The sequence below is a fragment of the Tauraco erythrolophus genome, chromosome 2 (assembly GCF_009769465.1).
Source record: "Tauraco erythrolophus isolate bTauEry1 chromosome 2, bTauEry1.pri, whole genome shotgun sequence".
Lineage (NCBI taxonomy): Eukaryota > Metazoa > Chordata > Aves > Musophagiformes > Musophagidae > Tauraco > Tauraco erythrolophus.
This window is the reverse complement of record NC_141466.1, coordinates 46,725,599-46,748,677: the sequence shown is the minus strand read 5'-3', so window position 1 is coordinate 46,748,677 and position 23,079 is coordinate 46,725,599.

Here is a 23,079-nt window from a genome sequence, read left to right as displayed (position 1 = left end):
TTGTTCTAGGAAATTTCATTTCCAGTAGTAATCAGTCTCAATTCAGGAGATTAACTGATTATAGCAGTGTTGCAAGTGACTTCCTGTATAACTGAGCACGATCTCTCAATGAGTTAGGAATAAATCAGTGATCCCAGTCACAGCAACATAAATATGCCTGTTTTAAACATTTGAATCCAAGGAAAATACTTAATAACATTAGAGTTGGCATGAAGAGATCACATAAGAGCTAAGTGTCAACGTATGGACCTTCTTCAGTCCTTGCTTATCTCCTAGTACTCGATATTTGATTTTGAGCTATCTAAAGATGAGAAGACAGAACAATGGAGAAAAGTCAAGACTGTAAAAGGCTGGAGGCTCTCTGAAATATAAGTGCTACAAAATAACAATTTCTCAACCTACTTTGTTCAGTTTTACTGAAGTTGTATATAATGGATTAATACACTATATGAAACAAGTCACACTATCTCACTGTGTCTCATTTTTATTTCATATACTTCACGAAGTTTTTAAAGCTTTATGTAGTCTTTAAAAAATCTAAACACTGGCTACAGAACTTTTTACCAATATCAGTCTCCCAACTGACATGGCGTTTGTTACTTGTACTGCTTACTGTCCCCCCTTTTAATTCATCCAAAGGCTTGCCTGTTCTTCTAATGAGCAAGTTCACCTTGCATATCACTATATTTTTGTTTGATAGTATTCAAACTAACTTGTTTGAATGGACTGCTTCGCCATAGTATCTAAATTACACTCAGCAACTGACCTTGCTTAATCATCATAGGACACTAAACTGAAAATGTCACTAAAAAAAACCAAACCCTAAGTGTATATGTTTACCTCCTTCTTCTTGAAAGCTGGAGAGGGACGTTTTACAAGAGTAGGTAACAATAGGAAAAGGAGGAATGGCTTTAAATCAAAAAGAGGGTAGATTTAGATTAGATATAAGGAAGAAATTCATCCCTCTGAGGATGGTGAAGCACTGGAATAGGTTGCCCAGAGAAGAAGTGGATGCTCCCTCCCCGGAAGTGTTTAAGGCCAAGCTCTATGAGTCTTTGAGCAACCTGATCTAGGGATGTTGGAACTAGATGATCTTTTAAGGTCCCTTCCATCTCAAACCATTCTATGATTCTGTGATTCCATGATTGTAGACTAATAATACACCACTGCAGACACAGCTAGTCAGACGACTACTATACTACTGGGACCATACCTGTTGACTGCATTTAAAGAGAATGTTAGAAAAAGCAAAATATGGTACCTGAAAAACAAGACTTATAAACAGAGCCTTTAGGGACTCAATTTATTCAGCTAATCAAAGTGGAAGCTAAAAGGTGATTTGATGGTCATACAGAGATACTTACTTCTACTTTGAAATGAAATCTGATCATGGGAAAAAAGGAAAAATTTCAGTCTTACAGACAAAAGAGTAACAAGATATGCACATTCAACCTTGAAATAGAGACAGTAAATGTAATTAACAATTTATCAGGAAAGGCAATAGACGTGCTCTGGCTCTGAGTCTGTAAAATGAGATTAGATATCTTTCTGGAAAACATGCTTTGATTCAGCATCTGAGAAAATTACGTACATTATAGACCAAGTGATCATAATGGTCTGCACATAAAGACTGTGAATCTATTTGTCAAATGAGAAGCACTGGCAAAGAAAAACAAGGAGTAACGTTCCAGAATGTAATCCTGTCATGGCATTTTAAAATGGTGATATTTTGCTCCCTTGTAGTGGGCAAGTGCTTCTGAAGCAATGTGGCAGACCTCCTCCAGCTGGCTGAAGAGTACCTGGGTTTGGTATGACAATGAAAATAACCTGCTTATTTCAGTGGAGAATGAAGGAACATTATCAGTACCAAGAGTGTCCTAGGACAGATGACAAGTTGAAAGAAAATGGGATTTGGGTGACTGAAGAGGGTTGGTGAAGAGATGACTTCACAGGTGGGTACTTCTGCCCGAAAAAACCCTAGAACTCCCTGAAGGAGACTCCTGTGAATGAAGCAATCCGATGCGAGTGGCTCAATGAGCTCTTCCTGGGTATTATTAGGCTAGCAATGTCAGTGTCATTTCAATGTAAATCAACACAGAGAGCCTTTGAAACAAATCAATAGACATATACTAGCCATACAAGTAGATAAATGCAGGGAAACAGGTTGAAAACCAGGCAATTAAAAACTTTAACACAGCTAAAACCGATTTTATTAAAAATGGAATGAAACTAATAAGTCAAATCAAATAAAATACTAAAGGATATGGTGTGGTACAAGATAAAAGGCTATTATGCAAACTATTTGAAAAATTAATTAAGGTAAAAACACTCATTAAACCAAATTACAGCTGAGAAGCAGTTAAAGCATATTACTTTGACCCCGTTGGGTTTTTTTCCTGTCACACAGTCATATTAATTAGCATGAACTTTCTTAAGAAATAAACACAAACATTTACCAAAGGTAGCTTGCAAGTGTGGTTAGCAGCTTTTAGCAGTCATTTGGTAAAAGCCTGAACAGCCCTGTGAGAACTTCAGCAGTGGAACAGCTTGTCAAAATAAAACCTTAAGCAGATGGTTCTAAATCACTGGAACTCTACTGCATATGCTGAATGCTTGAGCAGTTCTATGAATAACAGAAAGCTGTCCACAAACACGGAGGAAAATAGCAGATGTGTGAGGCTGATGTTACCTGATCTCCATCACAAGGAATCCTATCGCTGTCAAAAGTGCTGCCGCTTGCCTGCTTGACAAAGTGACTAAAAAAGTCCCTGTTGATGAAGTCGTTCCTAAGAAACACGTCCCTTTTTAAATACTGCACCTCAGCCCATTGCTGTGAAAAAGAGGAACTTATGCTGGCACAGGCAGAAGGCAGCTACAGCAACAGTTCCAAAGGACGTTTCAAATTCTGGTAACCCCCGATTTACATGTCCATATGAAGTGCATATATACTTTCTGTTGTTTTACCAAACGCATTCCACTTTCGCCAAACAGAGCAAGTCTTAGTCATAGAGATTCTTGTTCATGAATCTCTATTTTCCATGTCTCTGTAGGGTCTTACTTAGTGCAATGTAATGTTCTGATGAAGCAATTGTCTTCTTGTTCAACCTTTATTTAGCTTCTCTCTAGAGTTTTGGTCACCTCAGAGAAAGAGAACTGAATTTGGTCTCTGTTCCCAGTACTGTTTCTTTGTTTAACACCAAACTATTTAGCATAAAAAATACATCAGAACTGTTTTTTGCTTTGGTAAGTGCTGCAGCCTTTGGCCTCCAGAGCTCTAGTTTCTGAAGGATTTTGTTTCTCTGAGAAATAAGGGCATCACAACAATAAAATTTGTTTCTGGTAAGTACTACAATACTGTAAAATGGAAGCAGAAAATAGAGTCTTTGGCCACTGATCTTTCATTCTCTACATAAATAGGGATCAGTCATCAGTATGAATATATTTTTTCCCACAATGTTAACTGACCTATAACCCCCAGTATTTGGTATTGGTGGAAGCTGCAGGCATTCTTCCACTGCATTACTGCCTTCCGCCTAGCATGGTGTAAGTACTGGTGTTCCCAAAAACTGTTCTGGTTTGAATTATAACCTTAAAACTGCTTACAGTGATTTTCCAAAAAATATGTAACAGAATGCAGGTCCTCATCTGCATGAAGATATATGTATGATACTATATGTATTACCTGTAATGATACTATATCATTATATGACACTGTAACGATACTATATGATACTACAATAATACCATACTATCTGCACGATGCTGTACACATTATCTGTAAAGTGTAAGACTATGAAAAAAAAATGTATTTTCAGTATATTTCAAGAATATATCTATAATGAGATATTCTGTGATATTTTTAGTTTATATAATCTTACTTCTGTTTAAAGTAAAGAGAGATCCCATGCAAATTGAGAAGAAATACAATTATTATGCTTACCTGAGAGTTTTACTGCATTTACGCTTCCAGGTAGTTTTAGTACCTGTCTCTGATCCTAGAAATTGGCAGATTGACGAACATCTGCAGAGTTCAGAGTCCAAAGGTGTCTTTTGTTTGGATTTCAGAAGTCCAAGCCAAACATTAAGAACAAAGTGCATTTGTAGCATACCAGGTGATTTAACATCACTGAATAGGATGTCACCAGAGAGCTGCAAATTAGACCCTTCTGAGAAGTGGTGTTTGGATTTGGGGTTTTTGTGAGTTAGTATATGTTGTGATGCTGAACCCTTCATTCATGTCATCAGGGATTTTCAAAGGTTTCGAGTCTCCAAGTAAAACATGAAGATCAAATTTTTTCTGTAGGATTTTTTTTTAATGTAATCCTGCAGAAGTGTACTGAAACTAACAGAGTTGTTCTTTGTAGTTCCAGTGATAGTAACTGCATTTTCTATTCTTTCTGACTGTATCAATAGAATACTTTTTTTTTTTTTTAACCTAAAAGGGGAGTTACTATATTTTCAGGAACTTGAGAATTTGGATAAATGTTCTGAATATAACTGAAATGTTATTTTAACATTTTCAGTGCCATAGCCTCAGAGCACAAGAACAGATATAGTGTAAGCTTCCGTTGGAATGTAAAAGCTTCAAACAGCATCATTAGCTTTACAGAAGCTTTAGTCCATGACTTGCATAATGTTATGGTACCAAGAATAAGGCACAGTGAAGATTGTCAGTTATTTGGATGCTGGTATGCAAGTGTGTGGCATTTTTCCCCTCCTTTCTTATTTTGTAGAGGAAAATCCAAGGAAAGGGACAATTACCTTTTCCTCTTGAGATTAAGATAGCTAAATATAGGTGCCTTTGTATAGTTATCTAAAGGAGAACTATGTAGCTAAGCCCCCATTATAACCAATGGAGATTTGATCTCCATTTAATCAATAGCCAGCAAGATTGGCCTTGTCTAATGCCCAAGGACTTTCAAAGACGTTCATGATGCCCACGTGTGGGTAGCTGAACTGAGCTGCCAGTGACTGTTCATCTGACTCACTCTGCAGATTCCACTGATTTTATTGATCTATGACTATACCCAACTCTTCCTTTGAGGGCTAGCTTAACTTCCTCCTCAGTGGATTTCTGAGTCTCTCTTCCATTAACCTGTCTCGTAGTTTAAATACAGTAGTTCCTCTGCTTGTTTGAATGGCCACAGGTTCATCCGCATTGTCCAGGTACTTTGATGAGAATCTTGGTCATGAAATTCTGTATCTCGTTGAGTTCAAGAAAATTCCTCTTTGATACTTCTAAATCCAACAAGATGGGATCTTTCATTACATTCTATAGACGTATTCTTACACCAAGTTCCTCACCAAACTCTCTGAATGACTTCCAACATGTATTAAGCAAAGTGACTAACATCTCAGTTGTGCCTTATCTCTCATCTTCTACTCCCTATATGCAGTATGCAGTTTTTCTTTCAGTGAACACTGGTTCCTACATTTTTTTTATTCGTTTTCTCTTTTTTTTTATTTTAAATGAAAATACTGTTAGGGATTTATATTGAAAATGACTGTCAAAGGAACATATCTGGCAACTGCAGCAGAAAATAATCAAGTGTGATACTGTCATTAATCTCTGGAGAAAGTTCATTCTGTAGTCCCACAGAAAGCATCTCTCTAGCAGAGATGAGCTTTTTGTAATGGCAGAAAATTCACCATGCCGGTGAAATGAAATTGTTGGCCATGATTTCCAGCCCACTGTTTAATCTTTTAGATCTTTTTGGCCCAGAAGAATAAAACAATTTTAAGCAGGAATTTGAACTTGACTCATTGTTCTAGAAAACAGGAACAGCAGAGAGGAGAGCAGCACAAGTGAGTGTGCAGCAGCTGAGAGTGTCAAAGGAATTATCTATGACGCCACAGTCATAGATTTTAAGGCTGGATGTGACTGCAGGTGGTATAGTCTAACTTCTTTCCTAATAGAGGCCACATAATGGTCTTGTTGCCCTCTAGTGAGTTCGGTAACTGTTGCTTTAACTAAAATATATTTTCTAAAGCCTTTTGCCAGGAGGTTGAAGCACTATCCTGTCTTTCAGTGTATCAGATTCTATTTGCTTTTCTAAGAGCCATTTTTGTTCTGTGGATGTCTCTGCTTTTCCTCTAATAACTAATTGAACTTACTGGTTGCTTGAAGCTGAATTTGTCTGGAGGAGGAAACTCTCAAAGATATTAACATAAAAATTGGCCTCTGGGTAGAGGAAGGAGGCACTGTTAATGCTTCTAGTGAAGGAAAGGCTAAAATGTAAACTCTTTAGCTGGCAGCGAGGGAGGGTAAGGGAGAGGTCACATCCACTGAACTACAGTAGCCCAGGCTGGACTGTAGTCCTTTATAACTCACTTTGTCCACCTCTGCAATTTCCTTAGAAGATATCCATTTAGAATGGATATGAACCAAGTGTAGATGCTTAATCATTCCTGTAGACTCCATAAGGAAACATTTAAATGCATTGGCTTGTCCTGTACAAGCCTTGACTATTAAAGGAAGAGAGAGGCACATAAGTTAGGTGTTCCTCTGAAGGTCTCTAGGGGACTTGTTTCTTTCTGTTAGCAGTATAAGGAACGTAGGAGTTTACACTGGCTGAATTTCCCTTCCTCCTTGCTTCATAGTCTTATATTTCCCATGAAGTAAGGCCTAAACTGAGCATATAAATTAGGTGCATTAAATTTCACCCTTAGGAATCCACTCAGGAGAGGGATGTTATGAAAGCTGCAGAACTGAAGTTTCAATCAAGCCTTACATTTTTTAGATACCAAATATATCAACCTCAAGGAAACAGGAAATCTGGTTTCCTTACCAGTAAAATCAGTTTAAGTGTTCCTAATTATCTTCTTTTTAGACCAAGATAATGACAAAGACTTTTGGGGTGATGTTTGAGAAGTGTTATGAAAAAGCATTTCTTTTGCTCCGGTATCTTTCCTGACTTAATTACAATACTAATTCATTAGTCAATATTTGTTCAGTGTTTTGAAAATGTGGCTGGATATATTGGAAAAAAGCAGCAACCATTTGCACTCATCTGCAATTCTACGTGAATGAAGACTACGCTAATGTAAATTCATGATAAATTTTCCACTTACTGTGGAATTTTGTTATCCAGAATGCTAGGGCTACAAAATACCTTTTCCTGGATATCATGAAGATTATGCCAGATAGTCAGAAAAGACGGAATTGACATATGCTGAGAAGAAATTTCAATTTATTTTTTGGATATGAATATTCAGATTTGGATGGAACCAGCTACTTCCATGGCAGCAGAGTTGTGCCTAGGGGTTAAATCCAGTCTTCTCTACTGAAGTTGCAGCCAATGCCACCTGGTGAAGTCTGGGAGCTCTAGGGGTAGGTTCTGTCAGTCAGATATACATTCAATTTGTCTGCTAAGGAATAAGAAGTAGATACTGCTTGGAGAAGTAGTAGGAAAGCTTTACTAAAGAAACTTCTTAAATTTGACAGTCTTTCAAACTGGATTTTCATTATGTAGCAATAACTTCCTTTTAGGGGCAGAGAGAATTAATTGTAGCAAACTGATTCCAGCACTGTTTGAAGTTTCCTGGACTTTTTGACTTGAAATGATTTAGCAGTGTATTTGGTACACTGTGCCTGAACTTGGTAATGGACAAAGATAAGATGCGTGACAATTCATAAAACACTGGAAAACTCCAGCGGAAGAAAAGTCACACTTGAATGATGTAATTCCTTTGTTTCTGAAAAATCTCATCGAGGTCCGTTGACAGCTGACTGGTCTTCTACCAATAAAGCTTTCTCATACAGATCTTAAGGTACACATGGCACCAGCAGCAAGTTTGTAAAGGAGTATAGGCAGCTGTGACGTCAGTGATATTCAGATCTGTCCCATCATTCATTCTTCCCGGTGCATTTGAACAGCTCGCGAGGTGTCTAGCAGAAAGAGGACTATTGGTAATAGCTAGCTTTGTCAGGCACTGCCTGAGGGACACAAAAGCAACCTGTGTATCATAAAAATTATGCCAACACACACCAATGAAGTAATTTTTTCCAATAGCCATTACAAGGCAACATCTAGAGGATCTTCACATGCCCACATAGAAGTGATTAGCATCCAGCTTTAGCCTACTATCCAACAACAGGTAAGAGAAGGAGCATTAAAAATGGCAAATATACAGTGGTATTTATCCATGCATTAATGACTGCTATACCTAAGTTTTACCATGTGTGTATAGCATGAAGATTTTTTTTTCTAATGCTATTAATTTTCCAGCCTCCGAATAAATTCATGCAGTCTCCACAGGCCATTTTATTCCTTTGGGAAGTTAGAGATGATGATTCCACACTAATCATATTAAAAATCAATAGTCTAAAAATCAATAGTCTTCATCTACAAGACTGTAACAGTGGAACTAAGCTGAAACACTCAAGCTAAAACAGAAAAGGCTTATTCTTTCACTTCAAGAGTCATGTTTCTGATGAGAAATCATCAGCTTTCTAATATATATTTTTTATTTGGTCCACTGGAGTCTTCATTTGGGAACCTTTGGTTTCTTCATAGCCTCTCCTGGTTTGGGACACTGAGCTGATGGAAGACCATGGTAGAAAAAAAATTTGAAGCTCAAGAAGAGAATCTCCTGTACTAGTAATATAGTCTTGATTTTTTTTCTAAGTAAACCAAAATAAGTATGTTACAATAAATAAATATGCATCAATCTGTATCCTTCCTAGGAACACAAATGACAATACATTAGATTGAAAAGACATGCAAGAATTGTGCTGCTATCTATTAATGCATGTTCCAAAACTCCATGGAGTTTTGAAATATGTAGCATCTCCAGATGCTATATCGGTTTTGAAAAGAGATCTTCATCCCTGCATTGTGTGAAACCACAGCCATGTTTATGAGCACACTTCCTGTATTTAAAAGGTGACCAACAAGCTTCCTCTGTCAGAAGTTGTAAGAACTCAGTAGCAAGGAATGATTCTTTGTAGTCATCTCAGCTTCTTTTCATAAATACTTCAGACATAAATACTTAGAGACAATACTTTTTTTTTCTAAATATAATTTGAATTTTTACATTTTCAGATCGGATTTGTCCTTTTCAGAAGCTAGGTGGAGTACCGGTCTGTGGGCTAAGTTCCATGAGGTTACGTGCTGTTTTCGTTCTCAAAATCAGTACACTGACAATAACATCTCCAAGTGTCCTTATTCTGTCCTGTGCTGGTCTGAGAAGAAAATCAGTAAATGAAGCATATGCAAACCTTCCTATGCACTATTTTTTTCAACTCGTTTTCTGACTGCCAATGCAGTTTCAGCATTTTTAATAACGTGAATATATGGACCCAGATCCATGAAAGAACGCATAAGATTTTCTAGGCTCAGCAGAAGAATGAATGAGGGTTGCAGACATAGACAAAAAAAAATTAGGACATCTTCAGAGTGCAGTGCAGCACTTGCTCACAATTTTTTTCCCTCTTCCTTTTCAAAAAAATGGACTCCAACTAGCTTACAGAGTCATAATCACCTTAGCTTTTTGGTTACAATGCCTGCACCAAAGTAAAGAGGAGGAGTTGCAAGTGTGTCTGCTCTGAAAGAGATATGCTTTTAAGGGAGCTGGTGGAAGTGCTCACCAAGCCAATTTCCATCATTTACCAGCAGTCCTGGCTAACTGAGGAGGTTCCAGTTGACTGAAAGTTCTCATGCCCATCTACAAGAAGGGCCAGAAAGAGGATGCAGTGAACTACAGACCTGCCAGTCTGACCTTGGTGCTGGGGAAGGTTATGGAGCAGGTCACCTTGAGTGCCATCACTCGGCACTTATAGGACAACCAGGTGATCAGGCTCAGCCAGCATATGTTTATGAAAGGCAGATCTTACTTGACTAACCTGATGTCAAGGTGACCCACTTGGCAGATGAGGGAAAAGCTGTGCATGTAATTTACCTGGTCTTTAGTAAAGTCTTTGACATCATTTCCCACAACATTCACCTGGAGAAACTGGCTGATCATGGCTTGGACGGGCGTACTCTTTGCTGGGTAAAAACATGGCTGGATGGCCAGGACCAAAGAGTAGTGGAGAACAGAGTTAAATCCAGTTGGCAGCCGGTCACAAGTAGTGTTTCCCAGGGCTCAGCACTGGGGCCAGTTCTGTTCAATATCATTATCAATGATTTGGAAGAAGAGATTGAGGGCACCCTCAGCAAGTTTGCAGATGACACTGAGATGGGCAGGAGTGTTGATCTGCTTGAGGGTAGGAAGGCTCTACAGAGGGATCTGGACAAGCTGGATCAATGGGCCAAGGCCAACTGTATGAGATCCAACAAGCTTAAGTGCTGGATCCTGCACTTGGGTCATGACAACCCCTTGCAACACTACAGGCTTGGGGAAGAGTGGCTGAAAAGCTGCCTGGCAGAAAAGGACCTGAGGGTATTGGTCAACAGCCAGCTGAATAGGAGTCAGCAGTGTGCTCAGGTGGCTAAGAAGGCCAGTAGCATCCTGGCTTGTGTCAGAAACAGTATGGTCAGCAGGACTAGGGATGTGATTGTCCCCCTGTGCTCAGCACTGGTGAGGCCACACCTCAAATACTGTGTTCAGTTTTGGGTCCCTCACTACAAGAAAGACATTGAGGTGCTGGAGTGTGTCCAAAGAAGGGCAACAAAGCTGCTTAAGGGTATGGAGCACAACTCCTACAAGGAATGGCTTAGGGAACTGAGATTGTTTAGCCTGGAGAAGAGGAGGCTCAGGGGAGACCTTATCTCTGTCTACAACTACCTGAAAGGAGGTTGTAGCGAGGTGGGTGTCAGTCTCTTCTCCCAAGTAGTAAGTGATAGGACAAGAGGAAATGGCCTCAAGTTTCACTAGGAAAAGATATTAGGAAAATTGGATATTAGGAAAAATTTATTTGTCAAAAGTGTTGTCAAGCATTGGAAGAAGCTGTTCAGTGCAGTGGTTGAGTCACCATCCCTGGGGAACATGGTTTAGTGATGGACTTCGTGGTTCTAGGTTAACAGTCCAACTTGATGATTTTAAAGGTCTTTTCCAACCTAAACGATTCTACGATTCTATACCCTATCCAACATTAATCAGGTGGTAACAGCTTTCAGTTGCTAATGATCTATGAGGGATGAAAGGCTGTTTGATGTTTCCTGTTATTTATTTTTGCTTTTTTTCCAAAGATCTGTCATATGCTTATCAACGTGGCACCTGAATGTTAACTTCAAGTATTTTGAACCATTAACTCCCATCAGATTTTTGTGTTTTAAATTCTTCCGTACGTTGATTTGCATGTTGTTCACGGATAAAGGCATGTCTGTTTGAGATGACAAATGAACATACTGATTTCTTATGATCCAAAATGGATTGAACTCCCAGCTCTCTAAGCTGGATTTTGCCAGATAGCACATTGCATGGCACAGGGTTGAAAATGGTTTCTTGACTATGCCAGCTGTGAAAGAAATGCTCAAGAGCCGGACAAATTATTTCTTGGGTAATGCTTTTCCTCAAAGAATGTGAGTTTGGAGTAACAGATCTGTGTTTCAGGACCAAATTCTATCTTTGAAATGAGAATTTAGATAGATTAGGCAAGTGGGTATTTGGCTGAATCATTAAGGTCCTTATTCTTGCTTCTGAGATGGTGTATGTTAGGGCAAAGATGCACTAAATGTAACACTCGACAAAATGCTGCCTCTGAATACTAGAATTGCAGGCTGCTCGATCTGGCCATGGCCTTTGCTGAAACTGGGTGGAAATGCTGACCAGCACCTTTGTGGGCATTCAGTTATCATTTCCTACAGAGCACAAATGAAGCAATAACAGTAAAAGTGAATCACTACTTAAAAAGATACACTCACTTTTGTGGATTGCTCAGTAAGTGTGGGTGTTTAGATCTTAAACTTCAGATGAAGAAGTCAAGCAAGCAAGAGCACAGGAGCCACAGGAACAGTTGGGAGTAAATCTAAGCATATATTTTAAAAAGCTGCAGGTGGGCTTCGGGAGCAGGTGTAAAGATTATTACTGTGGGGCCAAAATGTCTCTTCCGAGTAAACAGTGAATGTTTTGGTCTTTGTGTGTATGAAGGGGAAACAATGATTCAGAGATAATAGTCTATATTTAAGCAGATGGAAAAATCTATTGCTAAAATTAAAAAAGGAAAAAGATCCAAACATACAATACAGATCTTAGGTCTATAATTTAAACAAGGCTTTGAATATAAAATGACTTACCTAGGGAAACATACCCATCAAGTTTCCAAATAATAAACAGGCAGGCTTATTTTTAACTGTGAGATTTCCTTTATATTAAAGGTTTTGCTGTCCTGTCCATTTGATCTATTCCATTTTTGAATTTCTGTTTTTCTTTTTTTCATTTGTTCCTGTTTTGTTACTCATCTCTAGAGTAAAAGGAGTCGGTTATCCTATCAGCTATACATAAGTAACCTCTGCAGCAGCTGTTGTGACTGATCCCAGGTGTTCTTTTCCCCTTTTCGGGAGATGTGATATGTAATATGTGCACAAATACAAACTTTCTGGAACTAATAAAGAGAAAAGTACCCCAGTTTAGTAAACTTGATAAAAATACTTCTCCAACTTTTTCTGCATATGTGATGCACTTTCAGGTAAGTTAAATTTCTCCTTTGTAAACTCGAATGTCTTGGAATGACTTCTAATAGGGGCTCATTGGCCTACGAAATGAATTTGGCAGTCTCAGTTACCAAGTGACAGGTGCCTACATCACACACAAACAAAAGCCACTGCACAGCTGGCACTGGTGTCCACCTTTGGCCGCACTCCTAAAGTGGAGGCCAAGCACTGAATCAGATGTGGGCAATGAACTATCTTGATGTCTTATGGAGTTCAGGTTTCAGGCTTATTACCAGGATAATTTTCACTGCCACTCTTTGCACTTTTAACCTTTTCTTCAATAGAAAACACTTCAGAAAACAAAATATATTCTTCAAGGCCATGCAGCATAATCCCCAAGAGGCAGCCTCCTTAGGAAATGGAAAGCCATGTCAGCCTCTCTTGTGAGAGCTGCCGGCTCCTGGTGGGGCTCTCAGCTCTTCCTCAGGTTTCCTTGGCTCTGAGAACCCTGCTATATACCTTGGTCTAGCACTCAGTCACGGAACTTACTGTTGCTGCAGCTGCACACCTTGCTGACTGAGAAGCTGGTGACTGGAAGCCCTATCGAGTGCCTCTGGGTCAAGATCAGAGGGGTCATCTCCAAGGGGGATCTTACAGTAGGCATCTGCTACCGACTTCCAAACCAAGACAATAAGGGCAACAAAGCAATACTTTGGTGACTTAAGCAAGCTTTGAGTCAAGAGAACCTGGTTCTTATGGGTGGCCTGAACTAGCTAGACATTTGTTAGAAGAACAATACAGCAGCTCATGTCATCCATAAAGTTCCTGGAACGTGTAGAGGACTGCTTCCTCAGACAAACATCAGATGTGCCAACAAAGAATGAGACACTGCTGGATTTGCTACTCACAAACCAAAACCTGCTTTCTAATATCTCAGTCAGTGATAGCCTTAGCTGCAGTGATCACAATATCGTGGGGTTTGGGATCCTGCTGAGCACGCTTAAGTTTAGTACTAAGACAAAGGTTTTTGATTTCAGAAGAGCAAACTTCAGCTCACTCTGAGCTCAGTTGGGAGGGATTTCACAGGAAGCTTCCATGGAGGATAAAGGAGCTAGCAAGTGCTGGGAGTTTTTCAAGAATGCTCTCCTGGAAGCATAAAAACAGTTCATCTCCTTTAAAGGTAAAAGAAGTAGATGGAGCAAGAGATCCCCTTGGCTAACTGTGAGCTTCTGAGTCTGCTCAAAACCAAAAGAGAAGCACAGCAGAGATGGAAAAGCAGACGAATACCCATTGAGAACTACAAGGGCATTGCCAGGGCAAGCAGAGATGCAGTTAGAAAAGCAAAAGCTTAGCGCAAATAGAAATTGGCAGAGATGTCAGAAACTACAAAAAAGGATTCTTCAGGTTCATAAACAACAAGCAGATACAGAAGGGAAAAATTGGCCTGCTGATAAACAGGAGAGGTGAAGTAGTCATCAGTAACACTGAAAAGGCAGAGGTTCTGTCTTTACCAGCGCTGTTGGGCCACAGGCTTTGGGAACAAAAGCCCAGGTGGGTACAAACACAGATCCACCATCAGTGAAGGAAAAGTTAGTATGTGAACTATGACAGGAGCTTGACCCCTACAAATTGATAAGCCCTGACAATATCTACCCAAGAGTGTTGAGAGAGCTGGATGACATCTTTGCAAGGCCATTCTCCATAATCCTTGAGAAGTTATGGAGATCGAGGTATGTCTCAGAAGGCTGGGAGAAGGCTAATGTCACCCCCATCTACAAGAAGAGCTTAAAGGAGGATCCAGGAAGTTACAGACACATCAGTCTTACTTCAGTCTCTGGGAAAGTTATGGAATGAATCCTCCTGAGGGCTATCACAAGTCAAATGAAGCATGTGATTGGGAAAAGCCAGCATGGATCCATTAAAGGCGAATTGTGCTTGACAAACCTGATCACCTCCTATGACAAACCTCCTTGGTCAATGTGGGGCAAGCAGTGGATGTTGCCTACCTGGATTTCTCCAAGGGTTTCAATACAGTTTCCCACAGTCTCTTCCTAAAGAAACTGATGCATTACAGTCTAGACAAGTTGTCTATGTGGTGGATGGGGAGCTGGATGACAGGCTGCACCCCGAGGGTGATGGGAAATAGCTCCTTTTCAACCTGGCAACCTCTCAGAGATGTGGTCTCCCGGGGATCGATATTGGGCTCAACGCTGTTCAATATCTTCATAACCGTTCTGGATGATGGGATCAGTGTACTCTGATGAAGTTTGCTGATGATACCAAACTGAGTGAGGAAGTGGACACTTTAGAAGGGAAAGCCACCCTGCAGGAAGACCTGAACAGGCTGGAAGAATGGACTAACAAGAACCTTATGAATTTCAACAAGGACAAGTAAAAGGTTTTGCACCTGGGAAAACATAATCCAGGAGTGCAGCACAGGTTGGGATCTACCCAACTGGGGAGCAGCTCTGTGGAAAGGGACCTGGGGGTCCTGGTGGACAACAAATTCAATAGGAGTGAACAGTGTGTTGCTGCTGCAGCAAAGCGAGCCAACAGGATGCTGGGTTGCATCAACAAAGACATCACCAGCAGAGGTAAAGAAGTCATTATCGCACTCAGTGCTTGTCGGGCCACACCTGGAATAGTGTGTTCAGTTTTGGTACCCGCTATGCGAAAAAGATGTGGAGAGGCTGGAGAGGGTCCAGAGAAGGGCCACAAAGATGATTAAAGGACTGGGAAGCCTGCCATATGAGGAAAGGCTGAGGGAACTGGGTTTGTTCAGCCTTGAGAACAGGAGGCTTAGAGGAGACTTTATCATCATGTTCCAATATTTAAAGGGTGACTACAAGGAAGATGGAGGCTCCCTTTTTACAAGGCGTCACATGGAAAAGACAAGGGATAATGGTTACAAGTTACTCCTGGGGAGATTCCAATTGGACACAAGAGGAAAATTTTCCCAATGAGAAAAATCAGCCATTGGAATAATCTCCCCAGGGAAGTGGTGGATTGCCCAACGTTGGACACTTTTAAGATTCAGGTAGACAGGATGCTGGGACATTCTGTCTAGATCATGCTTTTTGCCAAGAAAGGTTGAACCAAAGGATCCTTGTGGTCCCTTCCAACCTGGTATTCTATGACTCTATGAATCTCTTAAGTGGAATTTCAGTAGCTGAATGTTTCCTTGAAAAAAAAAAAAAAGAATCTGAAGGAAGAACAACATAAGAAGAGTGGACTTTGCTTGTATACAATGCAGGATTTATATTGACTTGGGAAGTAAATCCTCTTCAAGAAAAAAAAAAGAAAAAAAGGGGCAATTTAGAAAGATCGTTTTCTGCACTGGAAAAATACACATTCCAACACTTCAAGCTATTTTTGCTCTGTGTGCAAGACAATTTTGAGCCTCACCAACAAATATTAAAACATCAAGCTCTCATATGCTTAAAATCTTTTAAATGACTTTTTTCGATCTCTTGTTGTGTGGAATCAATGTACCCAGCAAATATGGTGTTTACTTTAGATGTTAAAAAGCTTCTTACTTCTTTTCTACACTCCACAGCTCCATGCATACTGACATCTTCATTTTTGTGGCCCACTACATCAGAAGTCTTAGTACTAGGTGATGCAACTTTTATCTAATCTCTCTAGAGTGTTAAAACTAAGGGTATGATTGTCATCGTAATAACAAACCACAGGCAAGTCATCAGTTGCAGAATTTGTCAGAAGAGGAAACAGGGAAAATCCCAGATTCATCATTTTATAGGATTCCCAAGACTAGAGGAATGCAAATATAACCATTTAGATAAAGAACACCCAAACATTATCCCAATTTGCGAACAAAACTCATCATTAAAAGAGGAAACCAAATACAGTATAATTACAAGACCCCAGACACTGATACATGTACACCGATATGTGTTTCCTAGACATCTCCAATGGATGAGTAAGACAAATTATTCACTGTAACAGTAGCCTTTGATGGAAGTATTTTGTGACTTTCTAATGACTGTACTTGCAGTAACATTTGAAAGAACTTCTTTTTCTCAGCACCACTTCTTCCACTATTACACATTCTCATAATTTTGGAGGCTGTGTGACATCTCTTCTTTTAAAAGCAAAACAACAACATAACACCAAACAATAAAAGACATGCAGAAGCTGCTCACCAGCAGATTATTCAACTTGGTTGTGTAAATCCAAGGTTCAAGTCCCTCTTCTGACTATTTGCAGTCAAAGATTTGAATCCCATAGGGCAGGAGAATGACTAAGACATCAGTCTATTGTCTATTCAATGTAGGTTACATGATTAAATGTTAATTTGACCATAATATTAGATTCACTCTTCTTCTGTATGTTCTTTGAATCCACATGTATTTGAACAAATGAACCTGAAGAGAACTGAATTTTGACACCATTTACCAATAATAGTTGTTTTCTATTCCCAAGAGAAATATTGTTAGATAACCATCACTGTAATAATATTGTATGTTTCTGAAAAGTATATGACTTAACAGTGCAAATGCTCTCTCCATTGCAGTATGTTTTTGCATCAAGTATAGCTGTTTTTCCAACAGATCTGTATTTCATGAGACAGAAAGTACATGCTTGTTACAAAAATGGAGGAAAGGGCTATGGATGTTGTTTACCTGGACTTTAGTAGAGCTTTTGACATCATTTCCCACAACATTCTCCTGGAGAAACTGGCTGATCATGGCTTGGACGGGCGTACTCTTTGCTGGGTAAAAACATGGCTGGATGGCCAGGACCAAAGAGTAGTGGAGAATAGAGTTAAATCCAGTTGGCAGCCGGTCACAAGTAGTGTTTCCCAGGGCTCAGCACTGGGGCCAGTTCTGTTCAATATCATTATCAATGATTTGGAAGAAGAGATTGAGGGCACCCTCAGCAAGTTTGCAGATGACACTGAGATGGGCAGGAATGTTGATCTGTTTGAGGGTAGGAAAGCTCTACAGAGGGATCTGGACAAGCTGGATCAATGGGCCAAGGCAACTGTATGAGATCCAACAAGCTTAAGTGCTGCACTTGGGTCACAACAACCCCTTGCAACACTACAGGCTTGGGGAAGAGTGGCTGGAAAGCTGCCTGGCAGAAAAGGACCTGGGGGTATTGGTCAACAGCCAGCTGAATAGGAGTCAGCAGTGTGCTCAGGTGGCTAAGAAGACCAATAGCATCCTGGCTTGTGTCAGAAACAGTATGGTCAGGAGGACTAGGGATGTGATTGTCCCCCTGTGCTCAGCACTGGTGAGGCCACACCTCAAATACTGTGTTCAGTTTTGGGTCCCTCACTACAAGAAAGACATTGAGGTGCTAGAGTGTGTCCAAAGAAGGGCAACAAAGCTGCTTAAGGGTCTGGAGCACAAATCCTATGAGATGAGTGTCTTAGGGAACTGAGATTGTTTAGCCTGGAGAAGAGGAGGCTCAGGGGAGACCTTATCTCTGTCTACAACTACCTGAAAGGAGATTGTAGCGTGGTGAGCGTCAGTCTCTTCTCCCAAGTAGTAAGTGATAGGACAAGAGGAAATGGCCTCAAGTTTCACCAGGAAAGGTTTAAATTGGATATTAGGGAAAATTTATTTGTTGAAAGTGTTGCCAAGCATTGGAAGAAGCTGTTCAGTGCAGTGGTTGAGTCACCATCCCTGGAGGTATTCAAAAGATGTGTAGATGTGGTGCTTAGGGACATGGTTTAGTGGTGGTCTTGGCAGTTCTAGGTTAACAGTTCAACTTGATGATTTTAGAGGTCTTTTCCAACCTAAATTCTATGAAATTAATGAATAAATTTCTATTGCCAGTGTTTGACAGCCAGAAAAAATGCCCTTATAACATCTTTTACCATTTTCTCACATAGATGCGAGAAAACCTAGCTTTATAATAATGTCTGGATATTTTAAACAGTGATGGCATACTTTATGGAAATCCTGTTGGTGCACAGGAGCCCATTAAACTCTACAGGGCTACATAACATTGAGTGTATCCACCCATGTATAAAAGCCTGCAGAATCCAAACCCTAAGTGTACACTCATTTTCTTAGTTCTCTGTTGTTGTGATAAAATTGGTACGTCCAGTCAGTGGAGAAATGTGGGCTGGGACAGGTGAAAGCCTTCAAGATTTTTCAAGTCTTATCAATAGATAGACAGATGGTAATTAAAAAGCAAACTATAGACAACGTTTAATGTTAAGCACAACAGATGCTCCTAGTACAAACAAGCGACGCTTGGATCATTTATTACCTAATTAACTGTACTGGTTTCCACCTTATTTTTAAAAGTACTTATTACATTAGTGTCTGCTTATATTTTCTTTCTGGGCATTCTGTACTCTAAAAAGCTTTGGTTGATAAGACTGTGAGAGTAAACTTTACAAAGTTACTGGCTTTCATTTTTAGGTTCTTAAAATTAAGAGATGGTTAATTGTAGAAAAAGAATGGCTGCATTATATCCGGATTATTTTGCAACCTAAATCTATACCTTGAAAAAGGCAAAAAGTAGTTAAAGTGTTTATGAACAAGTCTGTCTTCTCTTGCATCTCTTCTGCCATATACCTTTTTCTCCTATCCAAACCTAGGTTTGAAAAGACTTTGCACTTTAAAGAGTACTCAGCCTGATATCTGTCACCAGCTGCCATTTTTCCAGGTTGTCCTTCTTCCAGGCAGGCAGCAGATGGGTGGCAGAGCGACTACGCAGGTGACACAGGTCCAGTGCTCCTGTGGAAGTGCTCCGTGTGCTGTGCATACACAAAGAGACTGCTCCTCTGGGAAATGACAGATTTGCTGTACTTGTGCAATAGATCCAGTCATATTGCCAGGCTAGGGATGTGCCGAGCCCCTCTTTTTCTAAAACAAGCCCTGCTTTTGCTAAAACTGGCTGTCCTAGTCATATGCTTCCCACAAGATGCTTGCTGCTATACAACTGCTGATTTTTTTGTTAATTAGTGAGAATACGTACGACACTCTGGTTCAGGATTTAGTGGAGACAATCTGTGCAGAGATCTAAGATTTTATATTTTTTTCATCCCCTTTCCAAAAATGTTAGTTGAAGCAAGAAAATTTCATTTTGAACAATGACATGTCAGCCCATTAGTTACATTGAAATCTTGGCTTCTTTGTCATTAAGTCTTGACAAAAAATAATGCATGCAGATGTATTAAATTAACAATGATGCGTCATATGACCATCTTAAGAACTTGAAGGTGGACAAGTCCATGGGACCAGACGAGGTGCATCTGCGGTTCCCGAGGGAACTGGCTGATGAAGTTGCTAAGCCACTATCCATCATATTTCAGAAGTCGTGGCAATCTGGTGAAGTTCCCAATGACTGGAAGAGGGGAAACATAGCCCCCACCTTTAAAAAGGGGAAAAAAGAAGACCCAGGGAACTACAGGCCAGTCAGTCTCACCTCTGTGCCTGGCAAGATCATGGAGCAGATCCTCCTGGCAACTATGCTAAGGCACATAGAAAATAAGGAGGTCATTGGTGACAGCCAACATGGCTTCACTAAGGGCAAATCCTGCCTGACTAATTTGGTGGCCTTCTATGATGAGATTACAGCATTGATGGATAGGGGAAGAGCAACTGACATCATCTACCTGGACTTATCCAAAGCATTTGATACTGTCCCACATGACATCCTTGTATCTAAAGTGGAAAGACAGGCTTTTGATGGATGGACCACTCAGTGGATGAGGAATTGGCTGGATGGTCGCACTCAAAGAGTTGTGGTCAATGGTTCAATGTCCACGTGGAGGCCTGTGACGAGTGGTGTTCCTCAGGAGTCGGTACTGGGACCAGTACTATTTAACATCTTTGTTGGAGACATGGACAGTGGGATCGAGTGCACCCTCAGCAAGTTTGCAGATGACACCAAGTTGTGTGGTGTTGTGGACATGCTGGAGGGGAGAGATGCCATCCAGAGGGACCTTGACAGGCTGGAGAGGTGAGCCTGTGAGAACCTCATGAAGTTCAACATGGCCAAGTGCAAGGTCCTGCACGTGGGTCGGGGCAATCCCAAGCACAAGTACAGGCTGGGCGGAGAATGGATTGAGAGCAGCCCTGAGGAAAAGGACTTGGGAGTGCTGGTGGATGAGAAGCTCAACATGAGCCGGCAATGTGCACTGACAGCCCAGAAAGTAAATCATATCCTGGGCTGTATCAAAAGAAGTGTGGCCAGCAGGTCGAGGGAAGTGATTCTGCCCCTCTACTCAGCTCTTGTGAGACCCCACCTAGAATACTGCGTTCAGCTCTAGAGTCCCCAACACAAGAAGGACATGGAGCTACTGGAGCGAGTTCAGAGGAGGGCCACGAAGATGATCCGAGGGCTGGAGCACCTCTGCTATGAAGCCAGGCTGAGAGAGTTAGGGTTGTTCAGCCTGGAGAAGAGAAGGCTCCAGGGTGATCTTATAGCAGCTTTCCAGTACCTAAAGGGGGCCTACATGAAAGCTGGAGAGGGACTTTTTACAAGGGCGTGTAGTGATAGGACAAGGGGCAATGGCTTTAAACTGAAAGAGGGGAGATTTCGATTAGATATAAGGAAGAAATTTTTTGCATTGAAGGTGGTGAGGCACTGGAACAGGTTGCCCAGAGAAGTTGTGGCTGCCCCATCCCTGGAAGTGTTCAAGGCCAGGTTGGATGAGGCTTTGGGCAACCTGGTGTAGTGGAGGATTTCCCTGCCCATGGCAGGGGGATTGGAACTAGATGATCTTTAAGGTCCCTTCTAACCCTAACCATTCTGTGATTCCATGACTCTATATTTTTTTACTTTAGAAACTCAGGAACATTCAGAAGCATTTAAATATAATCTTCAGAAAAAGTGGATTTAGTAGTGTGAGGGTATTCAGCTTCAGGTTATTTGTCTCTGCTGCTTGACAGGTCAAAAAAGGAAAATATTTTGAAGTCTCCATAATTCCTTGTTTATAGGCTCATGGTTTGCTTAACCAATATTTTTACTTTTTCTTCTTTTTGTTGACAAACTTATAAAACCTCCCACCAAATTTCAGTTATTTGAAATTGTCTTTGCCCTTTATTGCATATTTCGTGTTTCACTTGTGCGTTTTCCAGGTAGCTCTCTTGGCAAAGAAAATAGTCATTTCTCCCAGAGGTTTATGAATTTAGCTTAAGACAAGATACAGTAAAATGGTAGTGCCAGCATTAGGGCTGGAGGAGAAAAAGTAGAGATATTAATATCCATAGCTAATTAGCAGCTCATTTAGATCAATTAGAGGCCTGAACTATGGCCTTAAGTCAATTCGATGATTTCCATTAACTTCAAAGAGCACCAGATGAAGCCCTATGTGACAGGTTCAAGTAGCTCTTAAAAGTGTATCAATAAAAAGGAACATGAATGGTGTTATACACTGTTTTCTGACCCCTGCCTCGGCATTTCTATTTAAATTATCTAGTAATATCATCATCAGGTCTGACATATTTCACTATTAATCTACTGCATCTTCTTCCCTAATATAACAGTTCATGCCACAATTGTCCTGTTTACCCAAGTTTAAGGCCCCTTTTGTATGGAACAGTCCAAATAGCAGGGCTTAACACACCTGGAATGATGTCCTGAAAACTGCTCTTCTTGGCCATGTTCTATAGATGATGATCAGTTTTTCACATACATAAAAAGGAGCATTTAAGAAGGCACAAGCAGTATCCCATATGTTAAAGTTCACTAAAATACAAATCTATGAGTACCTGCGACGGATGAAGAATTCCGGAAAAAAATCTGAAAAAGACTGAGCCGAATGCAACTTCTAGGGGAGGCGCAGGGTAATACCAGTAATGATAAACTGATTGCATGTAACTGAAGCAGACTATGACATGATCTTTCTCAGTTTTCTGTCTCTTCTCTGCTAGAGGAAATCTCCCTCATAGCTGGGCAGCTGAGGCAGAGAATGTAATGTGCAGCATCCTAGTGCAGAGACTGGGATGTGAGTGCCAGGAATGAGACAGGTTTATTCTGATCTATCAACTGGGAATGCCATGAACGGGCTTCATAAACATTCTGGGGAATGCAAGATGCTGATCTTGCTGTTGAAAAGAAGAAATGCCTCCTCCTGGCCTTTGCAGGTCCTATTTCCTGATAGACCTTGTGCATGATGTGCTGCTGCCCACCTATTTCTTTGTTGGAAGAAGTCAGAGGGCCATCAGTTTTACAATGAGAGGAGGGCAGTTACTGCTGCTGCTGCTGCTGCTGCTGAACAGCCTTCAATGCTGGTCTGTGTCAAAGCAGCACATCTGAGTCTTTTGAAATTAGTTTCAGTTGTTAGATGTGACTATGCTATACACGGTTTAATGACAAGAGGAATGATGCAGAAAACAAAGGATCTGTGATTTTTTTAATGGGTTTACAGAGCTAAACATTTCTAGATAAACATCAATGCATGCATACTTCTAAACATGTGTGCCTGTACTCAACTGATCATGCACATGGAGGACAAAAATATTCAATGAAGCTTTTAGACATGCTTTCACTCTGTCAGGATTTCCATTCACCAGACAGAGTTGTTTCTCTTAGTGGGAGCTAACTTTTAAAAGAT